This window comes from Schistocerca gregaria, chromosome 2 (genome assembly GCF_023897955.1).
Source record: "Schistocerca gregaria isolate iqSchGreg1 chromosome 2, iqSchGreg1.2, whole genome shotgun sequence".
NCBI classification, from domain to species: domain Eukaryota; kingdom Metazoa; phylum Arthropoda; class Insecta; order Orthoptera; family Acrididae; genus Schistocerca; species Schistocerca gregaria.
In genome coordinates this window covers 85,871,569-85,877,568 of record NC_064921.1, presented here as the reverse complement: position 1 = coordinate 85,877,568, position 6,000 = coordinate 85,871,569, and positions in this window count along the sequence as shown.

Below are 6,000 nucleotides of genomic sequence, written 5' to 3'. Positions count from 1 at the left end.
TGATCAGAAAATTTCGCGAAATTTATACTCTATCTTTTTTGGAATCTGTTGATTGGTTAAACTTTTACTATCTCGATATATAGCTATATGAAATTCTTGGAACTTCTTCTCTGTTGTGGCCCAGATTTCGCCCTCGTATACGTCTCCGTTCCAAAAATGAAAATTATTAACACCGAAGCGATCGGATAAAGAGGAGTCTTTGATACGAGTCGTTGGCTTTGGCGGGTGACGTAAAAAACGTGGGACAAGGGTCGTAAATGCTATGCCCAATGTAAGGTCATATCATTGTGGATTTCTTCAGTGTAATAGACGGAAACATTGAGTAAAAATATATCAACGATGCAAAAAGAAAGACGCTTCGGATTACGAATATCGTAATGACAGAAACAGAGTTTAGAACGGAAAAGGAATCGAATAGATCCTATCGTAAAAACACACTCTACCGCTACAACTAATGTCATAACGTAAAATACGAACTGGAAAGAAATGGTTCTGGTAAAAATGGAAACTCTCCGAAAATACACTTCAGTTGTATGATCATTTCGTTGCGAATTTACAAATACTGTAGATGAACTGTTGGACAGTAAATGAATCATAACCGAGAACTATAACTGAACTATAACTAACGGTATCTTTTAAAAAGCCCGAAACTACGAAAGTAAGAAACACACATTAATTTTCTCCAAATACAGTCCATGTAACTGACAAAAACCACGCCGCTAAACGAAAGAGTCAAAACCATCAAACGAAAAATAAACGAGAAACACGCTTACAGGCTCAGCTACTTTTCCAAAGTCTGCTACTGTTGGTAATGGCTCCCATTATCCTCGGAAATAATGTTTACCTTGCGAATACCGCAGGTCATATTATACTCGTAAACAATGAAATATTTCTATTAAGTAATTCCTCGTAAATCGAGTCATATTAGGAACTAAGCCAAACGAGCATCATAAAGAACATACTGATAAAGTTCAAGCATTAGTAAGTTGTCAGCCGATGACAATACTCACTCTTAGATAATACCAGGTGCGGTTTTCTACTAATAACCAGTAATTGAACTACATAGTCGAAATATTCCGCAAAATCGTAAATACAAATAGGATATTGCGCGGAGAGCAACACGTATCACGACATACAATACAGATCAACCAGGCACCGTACATTCGTTTCCTTCGACACCCTTAACGAAATTGGCATACTGCACCTACGAAATTGGCACACTGCACCTAGCATAGATCTCTTGCTACACTACAGGCGAGTCTCTTACCACATGTGGTTTTCATGGCCTTAAAGAGAAGACTGTTCAATTATAACCTAACATGGACCTCAGGCTACGATACAATTAGTGTGTCACCAGAGAAGTCTTTTCCGCTCTCAGATTCGTTGCCTTCGCCAACTCACAACCAGACAATTGCATTCGATCCTATCCTAGACCTGTCTGTCACCATAGAAAGGTTTTCTGCTCTCAGATACGTTAGCTTCCCGAACTCAAAACCAGATGTTGCATTCCAACCTAACCTAGACCTCAGATTGCGGTACAGATCAGCGTCTCACCATAAACACTTTTGCTATTGCAAGATTCGTCAGCTTTGCCAACTCACATTCAAATCTTCACATTCCATCCTAACCTACACCTCCGGCTAAACCAATCTGTTATGGTGACATTAAGCTGTTCTATTGACTAACTAGGTAACCACTCTCTCATAAATTCGGCACTTTTTTAATAAATAAAAAAATCTCTCTTTTCAAACCACCTCCTCCTCGACATGAACTAAGTTGCTATCTACAAATACGCTAACCCATCTCACATTACGACTGATCCATCCGCTATGAAACTTTTTACTAAGTGAAACATATTAGTCTTTAATTACCTTAAAAATTATTTCTGGAGAAGAGAGATTCTCTGAAACAACAGCCTCCCACACCCATAGCCCAATGTCATGACTATCTCGCGCTGTTCGTCAACTTCTATAATAACCTTTGCCCCACCAATTTTGCTACTCATAACAAAATCCGAACAAACTTCCCAACAAAACGAATAGTAGTCTTTAACAGTGTTACAGTCTATTTGTGTCTCATGAACAGCTAGCCAAATAACAGAACGTCATGTTGTTGCCATAACACCGCACTTACAATAGCAAGCAATTAAATTATATTGCCTGCCAAAACTGATGACATTCATTGGTTCTCTCTATTCATCTACTAATTTCACAATAGTGTAACGGACGTGAGGAATATGTTGTTCCGAGTTCCCACTATTTTCCACATCTTCGAAATCAGGAGCAGACCTTGTGCCGCGCTTCCATATTTCGCGATTAACGAATTACTTTATGCAAAAACCAACCATAATACGACCGACAGAGTGTAAGGCTACACAGAAATTCAATTCAGTCTACGCGCCAAAAACGTGACGTCACGGCAACCGTTAGTTAACAGGGCAGAGCCGACGGCTAGTATCGAACATTCGGGTCTAATTTAGCAGGGGATACAACCCGTCAGCTTTGACCAATGACGTCAGAATTGGCCAGAGAGCATGTATTACAAAGATGAAAGAGCTGAGAAGAATGTTCAGAAACAAAGGAATGCAAGAGAGAAAAACTGTACTTCACATATATAAGGGCCAGTAGCGTGTTTGTATCTTTGTATTTCTCCGCAAAATACAATGGAAAGAAATGAAGGAAATATATTATTAGCAAAGAATACATCACGTTACATGTATGTCAGTTGTATCTCGAAACTCTTTAGAACTGTATTGCTTAAATGCAGTACGGGATACAAGTTCAGCGTACGTAGATTTCTTAGTTTCAAGTAGCATTGCTGTCCTGTTGTTCACTTGAACTATGTATCCCCTGCTTCACTAAACCGTAAATGAAACACCGCATACAAATTAAAAGCTCATTCGAAGTGTGTTGCTTAAGTACAGTACGGAATACGAGTTTGTCGTAAGTCGATTTCTTCGTTTTCACTAGCATTACTGTCCTGTTCTTCACTTGAACGATGTATCCTCCGCTTCAGTAAACCGCAAGTGGAACACGGGATACAAATTGTAGATGTGTTGTTTATTTCGTCTTCGCCATTACTAACACTCCTTTCTTACGTACATATCAGTACTAATGATGACAGAAGGACCTACGTATGTAATATATGTATACCAGACTTCCGTTGACCTCTATATACAGGATGTTTCAAAAATGACCGGTATATTTGAAACAGCAATAAAAACTAAACAAGCAGCGATAGAAATACACCGTTTGTTGCAATATGCTTGGGACAACAGTACATTTTCAGGCGGCCAAACTTTCGAAATTACAGTAGTTACAATTTTCAACAACAGACGGCGCTGCAAGTGATGTGAAAGATATAGAAGACAACGCAGTCTGTGGGTGCGCCATTCTGTACGTCGTCTTTCTGCTGTAAGCTTGTGCTGTTCACAACGTGCAAGTGTGCTGTGGACAACATGGTTTATTCCTTAGAACAGAGGATTTTTCTGGTGTTGGAATTCCATCGCCTAGAACACAGTGTTGTTGCAACAAGACGAAGGTTTCAACGGAGGTTTAATGTAACCAAAGGACCGAAAAGCGATACAATAAAGGATCTGTTTGAAAAATTTCAACGGACTGGGAACGTGATGGATGAACGTGCTGGAAAGGTAGAGCGACCGCGTACGACAACCACAGAGGGCAACGCGCAGCTAGTGGAGCAGGTGATCCAACAGAGGCCTCGGGTTTCCGTTCGCCGTGTTGCAGCTGCGGTCCAAATGACGCCAACGTCCACGTATCGTCTCATGCGCCAGAGTTTACACCTCTACCCATACAAAATTCAAACGCGGCAACCCCTCAGCGCCGCTACCATTGCTGCACGAGAGACATTCGCTAACGATATAGTGCACAGGATTGATGACGGCGATATGCATGTGGGCAGCATTTGGTTTACTGACGAAGCTTATTTTTACCTGGACGGCTTCGTCAATAAACAGAACTGGCGCATATGAGGAACCGAAAAGCCCCATGTTGCAGTCCCATCGTCCCTGCATCCTCAAAAAGTACTGGTCTGGGCCGCCATTTCTTCCAAAGGAATCATTGGCCCATTTTTCAGATCCGAAACGATTACTGCATCACGCTATCTGGACATTCTTCGTGAATTTGTGGCGGTACAAACTGCCTTAGACGACACTGCGAACACCTCGTGGTTTATGCAAGATGGTGCCCGGCCACATCGCACAGCCGACGTCTTTAATTTCCTGAATGAATATTTCTATGATCGTGTGATTGCTTTGGGCTATCCGAAACATACAGGAGGCGGCGTGGATTGGCCTCCCTATTCGCCAGACATGAACCCCTGTGACTTCTTTCTGTGGGGACACTTGAAAGACCAGGTGTACCGCCAGAATCCAAAAACAATTGAACAGCTGAAGCAGTACATGTCATCTGCATGTGAAGCCATTCCGCTAGACACGTTGTCAAAGGTTTCGGGTAATTTCATTCAGAGACTACGCCATATTATTGCTACGCATGGTGGATATGTGGAAAATATCGTACTATAGAGTTTCCCAGACCGCAGCGCCATCTGTTGTTGACAATTGTAACTACTGTAATTTCGAAAGTTTGTCTGCCTGAAAATGTACTGTTGTCCCAAGCATATTGCAACAAACGGTGTATTTCTACCGGTGCTCGTTTAGTTTGTATTGCCGTTTCAAATATACCGGTCATTTTTGAAACACCCTGTATGTACACACTGGTAACGAAAAGGTGGAAATAGACGTAAGTTACATTTGCAACCTGTACCACAACTGAACTACACGGAGGCAAGGAGACGACACATGTAGAATTTGTATCCCGTACTTCACTATGGGGTACAGTTTTCTTGTTACCTTGGACTTTAATAGTATCCCATCGTTACTTGAGCTATATAGCTATACGCAACATTTGTATCTTGCTCGCCAATTGACATATATAGTGTTGGTGTTAAGGTGAAGTGAAGGACGGGATACAAATTTTAGTTGTGCCGTCTGTGTAAAGGCGAAGTGAAGGAGGGGATATAAATATTAGTTGTGTGATGGGTTTCACCTGTGATATAGCAAGTACACATTCGAAAATGTCGTACTGATACTAGTGCTGTGAAACGAAAGAAGATCGACAGCTGAGAAATTTCTATTACGTACCTCACAACACGAAAATACACATATTGGTGGAATAAAACAGTGAAATATGTCGAAATAGTGAAATAAAGTGAAAGAAACGAATAGAAAAGTGAACTTACCACACGGAAATATCGAGGAATAACCGAAGCTCGCCTAGACAGGCAGTAACGAAAATTAAATACCCACAAACAGACAAATCCATTCCTATAAACTAAAGTAAGACAGTATAAACTGTTCTACAATAACAAACTAATACTCCAAATTACCTCAATATCATTTCGAATAATTTTAATGTACAATGATAGCGCTTATCCGGAACACAGAACTGTTTTATTAGCTATGCCTCGAACTGAAGACATTACTATCTATGACTAATGTATGACGTCATTGGTCAAAGCCGACGGGGTGCATACCCTGCTTCACTAGACCCGAACATTCGTGTGATCAGAAAAATTCACGAAATTTACACTCTGTCTGTTTTGGTATCTACTGAGTGATTAAATCTTACCATCTCGATATAAATGGAATTCTTGGTACGTCTTCTCCGTTGTGGCCCAGAATTCACCCTCGTATACGTCTCCGTTCCAGAAATGAAACGTATCAACACCGAAGCGGTCGTAGGGCATGCGAACGATAGTCGAGTCCACGGTCGACGGATACACGGTCGACGACGCCCCAGTCTTCATCGTAGACGGACCCGTCCTCATCGACGATGGATCTGTCTTTGCCAACGAAGGAGTGGTCTTTATCACCGACTTGTTAGTTTTCCTTCGCGACATTGTGCCAGCCAGTCGTCCTCACAGCTGCATCGCTGAGCACAGATCAAAAGACGTCAGAGATATAGGTATCTTACGAAGAGT